Genomic DNA, 10,610 nt, shown 5'->3' on the forward strand with positions numbered 1-10,610 from the left:
ACATGTTTATAGTCAACATGACACTCGGTGACACAAGGTAGTCATTTTGTGCTGCTATTGAACACAAAACAAGAGCAACCTGATTAACAGAAGTCAGTGTTATATTTCACTTCATACATCATGTTCAAACTGTTATGTTTTCAGCAAGAATTCACACTCAGATACATTTTTAAAGCCTCTTTTATTCTGCAGGACATGAGTTAATAATGTACATCTGTCATGTTGAGCCCTTATCCACTCACCACGTACCATCTGCTGGGTGCAGCTCTCTACCTTTCTTTTTTTTTTTATTATTATCAAAGAAGCCGTTAGCAAGGGGATTCCCGATCCTTCCCAGAGTCTTATTCCTGCAGTTTGGGGATGAGAAGTCCAGTAAAAGAAGAGAAATGTTTGAAAGTGAAAGGTCACTGTTGGATAATATTCCTCAAAAAAAACAGAGTCAGTGTTAGAGAGCAGGGTCAGAGCCTGACTGCGACTCCACATGACACTGATACCCAAATAAGCAGTGAGGATCATTGTCCAGGTAGCGCATGCGTGTTCGCACTGTTGCTACAAATACATGGACACACATTCGGTGTGATGTAGCTACTGTACATCCTGCGTACGTGTGCGCACACACACAAATTGTCAGATCAGTCTCGCACATGCCGTGTTTGTGTACACGTGTGGTGATGCTGTACGACTAAAAGGTGAGAAACAATGCAGCAAAAAAAAATACATTCGATACATTCACCAGAGACATATTTTCACCACACACACACACACACCGAGTCGCAGCACAGCTCAGCTGAGGTAAGCAAATTATCTCTGTGTTGTTAACAGCTTTCTATCGATCCTCACACAGTTGCTGACACCTCTAAACTCAAGCGCAAACACACACACACACACACACACAGTACCTGTGATTTCCTGTCCTCCAGAAGAAAAGCTTAATTTTGACTCTGATGGACGTCCACACGGTTCTACAGTGGACATTGTGACAGTGTAAAGAGAGATGAGAGAGTGTGCGAGGAAAAGAGAAGCAGGAGTTATGCAAAAACAATCACACGACACGACTACGTCACTAACTGGATGAGTAAAAAACGAGAAACAATACTTTAGTTCTTCAGTGAAGACGCTGTCTGGTGAATCGTTTGGGTCGTGGCGTCTGTTGAAGATAACAATGAATGAATGCATTCGTGCATTTGTGCAAGAGGAAGAAATAAAGCACACGTCTGTGCACACGTGTGCATCACCAGCTAGTGAATGTACATTCGGTTTAAATCATATTCTGAGAATCTGCAGGCCCACATGAGATGCATGTGCCAAATGTATTAGACGCACTCACGTGGACGCTTCTACACACACACACACACACACACACATACATGCACTCTGTCATAAACAAAGGGTCCTGTGGGAGGAAGTGTGAGGCAGGGAAAGTACCTCATCAAGACAACAACAACAGCAGAGGTGCAGGGAGTGACAGCTGCTCACTGAAAGAGGCATGAGGGATCACCTCTGTACCATAACAACAAACACAACACCACACACACACACAGCGTGGCTGCCTCCATGCTCAACACAGAGCAGACTAACGCGCACACCCACCTGATGACCAGATGTTGGCCGTAATGTGCAGTTTTGTTGGTGATTGCCAGAGTGTGACGAAGTAGAGATTTAACCATTTTTCTATTGATGGAGATGATCTTTATGAAAACAACGTAGAAACACTCGCACATGAACTGCATTTTCAAATGCAGCCAGCCTAATGTGTACATAGCCTACAAGTGCTATCATGTGAACGCATCTCTAGCTTACTTAAATGACGTTACATCAATCAGAAATGCCTGTGTGTGTGTTTAAGTGTTAAGCTATAAATAACTTGGGTCAACATCACTGTGTGCGTGTGTGCATGTGTGTGTGTCAGCTCTGGCTTTGACAAAGGCTGTCCTGCTGAAACATTGTGTTCACTGATGTTTTTGAGTATCTTGCAGCTAATCTAGAAATACAGAAACATTTGGTCAGACACCTGAGGCCTTTCCAACCATATTACCCACAACTGCAACTTTCTCTGTCCTCTGTTTCGTCCTTCTTTCATTCACACAGACGATACGATAAACACTTTTTGTGGCATCACACTGCTGCTTTAACCTTTATCATTTTTTTTAATTTTGCAGTAAGGAGGCCCCTTTCTTTTGTGGGTATGATAGGAGCAAAAAGCCCTGCCCTACTCCACCCATCCTGGGTACAAACCACACACAGGCACACGTGCACACACACACACACACACACAGTATCTGACCTCAGTGGGTCCCTCTCTTGACCACAATTGACGCCAATCAAACCTTTCCCCCAGCACAAACCATTGCCACACCTATAAGCCCTGTGCTGGTCCACCCCTGCAATTATGTAAGACAAGACAGAGGCGACGCTAAATGTAGAAGCAACAATAGTTTCACACACAGACACATTATTTGTTGTCATACTGGGAATCCCTGACTTGCTGTTTGGCTGCATGTAGAATATGAATCTTACATAGTCATTTCATCATGCATCAGTGTGCGGTATTGATAAGTGAAAGTTGTGAATTACTTACCTCAGGGGAACTCCCACTGCAGAGTCACTTACACACTCACATATACGCAAACATGCACACCTGCTTCCAGGGAAACCACCTCAATGGGCATGGTCTTGGATAAATTGATTATTCATTAAAACACACAGAATGGAAGCAATAAATACAGGACAGGAAACTCCCACTGCTACATGTAACAGGAGCACTGCGTAGAGGTATTTGGCTTGAGTCAGTTGTCTTAAGTGTTATTGTTGGTACATCAGTCAGGTGAGTTGTAAAATACAGGTGCACAGCCCTCTGGACAGGTAATTGTAGGGTGAGGAGGAGTTTTTCATATGCAAACACAAATGCACGCAAGGACTCACTTTCATACACACACGCACACACACACACACACACACACACACACACACACACACACAGGTGCCTCCAGATAGATAACCTTGTGTCATGCAATTTTATCACCCAGGCTGAGAGTACAATTTGTTTTATGGGGGATCTCACCTGCAACATAAAGATTATCACTCCTAACACTTATGCTGGGTCAAATATATTCAAATGTTTGCATTTCTGCCAATTTACAGCAAAGGTAAGGCTGTCCACTCCTTTTTAACATAAGAAAGGAATAATTCTGAATACTTGCACAACCAACAACTTCAAAGATCCAGTGTGTAAGATTTAGGATAAAATGGAATATAATGTTTATATGTATGTTTTCACTAGTGTAGCATCACCTGACAATAAGAACTGTTGTGTTTTCATTACTTTACAATGAGCCTGTTATATCTACAGGTAGAACAGGTCCTCTTCAGTGGAGTCCGCCATGTTTTGATGATAGTCCAGAACAGAATAACCACTGTAAGGAAGTTATTGAGACTTTGGTATCAAAGGCGGAGGGGTTTCCATTTGTAATCTACATCAGTGGGAATGAGTACAAGGCAAATTATATAATTTATAATAGAGGATCTGCCCATACTGGCCAGTCCGAACTGACGCAACCCGAGAACACAAATGAATCCAATAACAAACTGCTGACTGAAGATTAAAATTACATTTATTTTACATAGTTCACACAACCTCAGTAAGTCAGCAGTCTTTGCAGGTTGATCTTTATTTTAATGCCTACATCCAATAGAGTTAGAGAGAAGAAATCCCCGCCTGGTGCTTTAATCCTTAATATAATAGGTGATATATCATATGATGTGCTCATGCAAACACCATGGGTGTTTTCATTAGGAGGGGGCACGACTATTTCAGCGCTTAACCAAACCTTTTAACACCACGGACGCAATGGAAAGCAGAATTTTCATTGCCAGGTCGTGGGTTGGCATGACAGCTAACCGTTACCATAAGTTGTGTCAGGAAGTCAGTCTGTGATGCTTGCCTATGAGTCACGGGCCGTAGAAACGTTGCACTCATTGAATGACACGCATACTGAGAAATCAGTGATAAATCCATTCATTCGGACATGTAGTGCACTGTTTATGATTTCATATTAGGTTAGCTAATAATGAGTGGGTGAATGATGAGACAGTAGTGCAGAAATTCACTTTTATAGTGTCCGGTCTGCCTTATTCCAAAGAAGAAGAGGAAGAAGAAGAAGAAGTAGGGAACGTCAACTTCAGATGTGTTTCTCTCCTTTACCTTCACCATGTTCGATCTCAGAAGTGATCTCCGCCTTGGCTCCAGGTTATCCATTCCTGCAATGGCGAAGTGATGAAGCGTCAGGGCTACAGATTCACCGATAGACAGATACAGATCTGTTGCATTGGCTAGATTGTCTTGCATAAACCGCATTCTCCGTGAACGGCAACTGAAGCCAATGCATTAGTGCCAAAAACTGCAGTTCCTCAAGTGGCCACTCGAGGCTGGCTACAAAACAAGTCAATCTCCATAAGCGCTCATAATAAAATGTTCAAATTCTCAGCAGAAATAAAGTTATGTTCATTCTTTTATCATGTATCATAGGTTGCATATTTAAGACAAAATCAAGGAGTTGGCGTTGATAAAATCTGATAATGAAAAAAAGCTAAAGAAAACTCATCAATTCTTTTGGTACAAATCAAAAGTTAGAGACCACAAAAGAGAGGCCTGTTTTTGTTGACCAAGGACCAACTTTCTTCTGCGTTATGAATCGGCTGCTTTTATCATTATAAACTCCATAGGTGCTGTATGAGAATGGAAAGCTTAACAGTGTGTGTTAATAACAACTAAGCGGTTGGTGCTCTGCAGACGGTAACATGTGACACATCTATAATTCTCCTCTCATTCTGTCTCGACACCTTATTATCCTCAACTTTGTAATCCTCAGCTGAAAGTCAAGTTCTACTTGATCACTTGAAAAGATAATGACCCTGTTTATTGACAGGACAAAGGCTCAGTCACCTTTAAAAAAAAAGGAAGTTGTAAAATGTAATATGTAAGTTTTATGGTGTATAAAATGTTTAAATCTAATGGAAAACATTTGTGCTAAACTTCATTAAGAGGCTGCATATGTACATATGCCCCTGTGCCCCTGAAAACAGGCTGTTCCTGAATCAGCCAGAGGCAGACGTTTTCTGGGAGGGCATGGTGAGGATTGCAAAACAGGAAACACAGGGCCTTGATAACTCTCACATGAACACATATACAGGGCACTTGCACATACAAAAAGTGTGTGGGCATGGAAATGGGTTAGAGTGTGTGCCACAGCGACAAGGCCAATGTTGATCCTCTTCTACACACTTTATAAATTTAAGATTTAGGGTTTAAGGTACACGCCAGGATCATCACAAGGTGTGACTGGTGGAGATGGGGTTGTTAGCTATCTGGCCGTCAGTTGCTCTGCAGGACTAACAGGTACTGAAGAAAGGAGAAAAAGACAAAAACATGAAGGCAAAACATGATAAACGAAAGTAATGTAACATGAGCAAGCACTCATTAAGATGGATGAGTACCTCCTTCTTTTCATGTCTCTCTGTATCTGTTTCCCTGTAACACACACACTTGGGCGCACACACACACACACACACACACACATTCAACACCGTGTTGACTTTTCTGTGAATCCTGGACAAGTTTGAACATGCATGCCGTCCCGTGATGACTAAAACTCACAGTATACACGTGTTGAACCAGCGCTTAGTTTAGTGTAACACTTCATCAGAAACATGATAGGGTTGAGTCACGAGGGAATTATTGCTGCAGTTATAATTACAACAAAAGATCCTAGATCCTTGAATACACACTGTTCTGTGGCTGCCACTCTGTTTACATGGCTGTTAGTATAAAGAAAAGTCTTCAGCATATTAAAGCCTTGATCACATCCTCAAACTGTATTAAACACCTGCAATGTTTCTCTTCTCCCAGGCTTCTTTTCCTATTTATTTTGCAGTTTAAACCTTTGTGCTAGTTCATATTCAAATCAAAGAACTTAAAGCTTAAAAACTGCTAGCATAATATTGACGGTGCAACAGAAACTGTCAGAGGCCCATCCGTGCATGAGGACCAATAATAGTGGAGCTTAACTGCCTTAACCTTTTCCATTTTTTTTCCATAGTTCTTATCAATGTGGATTTTTGTCCCCAAGTGCAATTTTGGTGACAATTATGTAACACAGTGGAGTACAATCTGCTGATAGATCAGAAGTTGAGTCAACAGCTTCACAGTCAAAAGTAAAAATGTTGACTTCATTTATCTGTTAAAAGTATTGGCTTTAGATAGAGGTGTCTGTTCGTCAAGGCTTTTAGAAATTACAGTACCATCACAGCCACGGTACTTTATATTTTCAACTGGTAATTTTGAGAAAATGATTTGAAAGTTTTCAACCACCACCGTGGTGCAAATGTAAATATTAGGAGTTGAGCACATGAATTCTTTAGTCAGTCGCGATTAAATCTCAGCATTACGAATGCCAGTGTCAATTCTCAAATGTAAACAATGTGTAACTAATGACGGAAATATGGCTTTTAGGGTTGTTTCATGTATTACTGTGAGGAAAGTTACAGGCTCGTCCTTTCTCCAGATATTATGTTTTTGTGTGCTCCCACATGTTTTATACATGTCACAATTTATTCATGTCGTTGCTGTCTGTTACATTTAGTTTTTATCAATGCATCAACTTTTCTCCCGCAGTCAAGTAAACTCAGGTTAACTTGGGTTTTCTATGTGCACTGAAAATTCATAAATGTGCTTGCATTTGATGTTAAAAATGCTAATCCTAATGCCATCCGAGCAGTTGGCTTGAATGGGAATTAAAATAAGAAGTAAAAGATGGAATCATCAATTAATAGAATCATCTGACAAATTAGATGAATCTCTTCAACATCACGAAACGGCCTGTTCCCAGTGTTTCATAGTTTATTGAACTGATTGTATTATATCTGTACATGAAAAAATAATAAATGGTTAATATGTTTATTACAGTTTATACAGTCCAAGCTTATCAGACTGGTGTCATTTTTAGTTTATTTAGACATGAGACTGATGTGTAAAATTGACACTGATGCGGTTGGAAGGAAGCCATGTAGACTGTAGACTGAAGAGTTATTGTTAAAGTTAGACTCCTATTAATATTTTTGGTTTTACTACAGTCATACCGATCATAGACGGCTAGTTCAAATCTGAATCTCGCTTTTAAAATGCAGTTATTCAAATTTAGCTGGTTTCTTCATCCCTAAAATAACATTACAAACCACCAGGTTACAAATCAAACTCAAATGGTAAAGTTCAGAAGTCCCTGGGGCTGAGTGGTGTATTTATCTAGTGCCTGTTGCTAAAGACAAACACTAGACAAAGGTATAGTTTACACAATATAGTTTTGTCCTTTCCATTCTGAGGAACTTACTGTACATGCTGCGGTATGGGTGGATGTGTGTGTGTGTGTGTGTGTGTGGGGGGGGGGGGGGGGTTATTCTCTGGAACAGGATGTGCTGTAGCTGTGCAAACGCCTAAAAGCTTCTTTGCTTGTGTTTGCACATGAGATGAAGCAGCAAAAAAAAAAAAAAAAAAAACACAGATCCTTTACTGTAAGCCTCAGGTCCACAGTGTACCAATGGTGAGAACGAAACCACAACCTGTCTGCCATCACTGTCAGGTCGAGGAAGAAGAAGAGCTACCGCCAGATAAAAATCTCATTTTGGGATCTCTACTTTATCATAATGTAGACCTTCAGGCACAAACATATGGCACAATATTTTACAAATACACACATGAAGGGATAACTTGGCAAGCAGCGCACTAGAATGCAAAACTATGCAAATGAGATGCAAAGAGTGAGTCAGCGTTATGATGGAAAATTTCTTCTTGGCTCAGAGACACTACAGTAAACAAAATGGGACTGTGTAGTCTCAAGATTTCAATCATGGTGGTATATTTACTCAAGTAAGTAGTAGTTGTACTTTACTTGAGTATTTCTACTTAGTGCTACTTCCACGTGTTGTGTTTTACTCTGCTACATTTATTTGATTGCTGCAGTTACTAGTTAGTTTTTATACTGATAAAAATATAATGCATTGTTTAAGTTTAACACAGGGGTCCTGCAGCTCTTTTGACTGTAACTTATGACTGTAACTCTCGTTACAGTCATAAGTTACAGTCATGGCTTATGAATGTAACAAGAGTGCCGAACTCTTGTAACCAAGGGGCCCAACCCCTAGGTTGGGAACCACTGGATTAAACTACTACCTGTATTATACATGTTTAAACCACCTCAACATACCAAATACTACAGTAAATAGATCTATGAATATTAACAATCTAATAATTTGATATATAATAATACTTCACTCACTAGGGCTGAACATGATAAATGTATTACTGTGAAAGGAGCCACTTTAATTCTTTTTCATAGAATACATTTGTGGGGAATCTGATTGTTCATTATTGAAATTATTTAATGCAGCCAAAGTGAGAGACACACATGCAGCAAAAGGTTAAAATATATATATATATATATATATTTGTTGTCCTTGTATGAAAAGCAGCTTGTTTCATTGACTCCGTCAGCAAGGAGGTCAAAGGTCAGGGTCAGGCACAGTTAGTGACCTTATCTAAGGCCATCTCGGCAAAGCAGGTACTTGTCAACACCAGTTTGAGCAGTATGTATATAAACTATGTAGCATACGCCGTACGCCGTACAGTATATACAAGGATTAAAGATCAAATAAAGTACTTGGGTCCTTACACAGTCCTTATAATAATTACTGTGTGTGTTCCTTAGACAAGCAGGAAGAGGTGGTGATGGAAAGAAATCCCTCCAGATCCAGCTGATAAATGAAGACAAAGAACAGGTTTGACAGCTATGACTTTATCCTCCAAACAAAGACAGCGAGGGATGGATGGAGGCGTTGGGAGGAAAAAAAAGTCACGTCACCGGCAATTTCAGGTAGGCCTATATTTCTCCGTGCCAATGGCAGGGGCGGGGGAGACAGGGACCACACCCTGGCATTTTGTTCAAATGTGTCTGTATGTGTTTATCTTCATGGTAAACAGCTAGAAAGATGGATTAAAGCACACACAGGTTGACTCATGTGTGTTCTTTTGTTCCTGTGTCAAAGCTGAACACAACTTGGTAACAGGTTATGAAAACCTTATGGCCTAAAGATGGACAGCTGATGCCTATCTAGCTGTTTTTTTTTTCTCATGAAACACTTAACCTGTCTGAGCGTCTGTCTCCTGTCAGACCCTCACTCCACCCACCTGTAATAGACCGAAACATGCCCCCAGTTTCCCATGCTGCTCCATATAATATCTGTCTATATATCTATCTATCTATATCTGTCTCTTCTGTCTTTTTCCTTTTTTTTTTTTTTTGCTTCTACCTGGACCGAAAAACGCCTGAGGTTTTTCTCGTGGGAAACTCTTGGAGAGGTATGTTGCTCCGTGAGCAGGGAGTGAGAGTGGAATCCCGTTTTTCTGGGTCGAGTCTCACTCCCTGTTCTGCGATCCCATCCCGAGCTCGGTGTCACGATCGGCATCGTGTCAGGACTCGCAGCGGCGTTAGGAAACTCTCGCCTGTTCTCGCTCAGCCGGATCATGGGGTTTTGGTTGCACACAGCACCTGCGCTCTACTTCACTCTGACTCCTTTTTCCCTTTTTGCTCTCTTTCTTACATCACTGTGTGAATGACCCTGCCTTTAGTTTAGGCCCTTTATACAGCTAAATACCAGTCCTACATTTCCATGATCTCCTAAATAAAGTACATTTCATACTGCCTGAGAGTGCATTGGGTTTAAATATTCCAAATAAATTAAACTAAAGCCTTTAAAGAAATATTACATTTATTTTAACTGAGGATAAATCATCATAATTAAAGCAGCATCAATAACCAGTCCAGTACATGTATGTCTCTATTGTACATCTACTGCCAGACCTTACTTATCAAACTCACAAGTCAAGTCAAGTAAAGGCCTTCTCATGAAGTCACATGATTTTCAGTAAGCAGTGTCATCTTCAAGGAGAAAAGGAAAGGAAAACAGCAGTGAGAGAGGAAAGAATGCTTGCATTTGTTTATGCGTTTAGTTTCTGATGTTCTACAGTGCAAGAATAATTGTAGATGTCTGTGTTAGAGTCGTTTTAAAGGATATTTTTAATGCAACATGTAGAATATTTTTTCCTTAGTTAAAAAAGTTAAGAAATACATACCTTACAATATCTTACAACATAATACACCTTCCTTCTTTAGGCAAAATAGGATATAGGATGTTTTATAGAACTTAAGAATGATTATCTAAAACTAATTGCTTGCAGCAGACTACTAGTGTTTTACCTGTTAAAAACAATCATCACTCTAGTGACAAACTCTGGTCCACGATAAGCTATCTGAAAAGACTGACTACGTTTGCTGCAGACATTAAAGTCCAGAGAGTGATTGAAACGTACAAGTTTGTATGATGTGCCACTTTCGTACAGTCTCTCCTCAAAGGTTTTCACTTATTTCGACGCACATAAAGTGGTGAGAAAAGTTCAGACCCTGCCTGCTTTCTCACCTCCACGCTGTGCTGAAGTGCAGCGCGTTGGCTGATTGTCAGTTTCGGAAAGTTACATAAATTGTTGGATGCGGTCGTGCCTTGGA

This window comes from Larimichthys crocea, chromosome XI, assembly GCF_000972845.2.
Source record: "Larimichthys crocea isolate SSNF chromosome XI, L_crocea_2.0, whole genome shotgun sequence".
Lineage (NCBI taxonomy): Eukaryota > Metazoa > Chordata > Actinopteri > Sciaenidae > Larimichthys > Larimichthys crocea.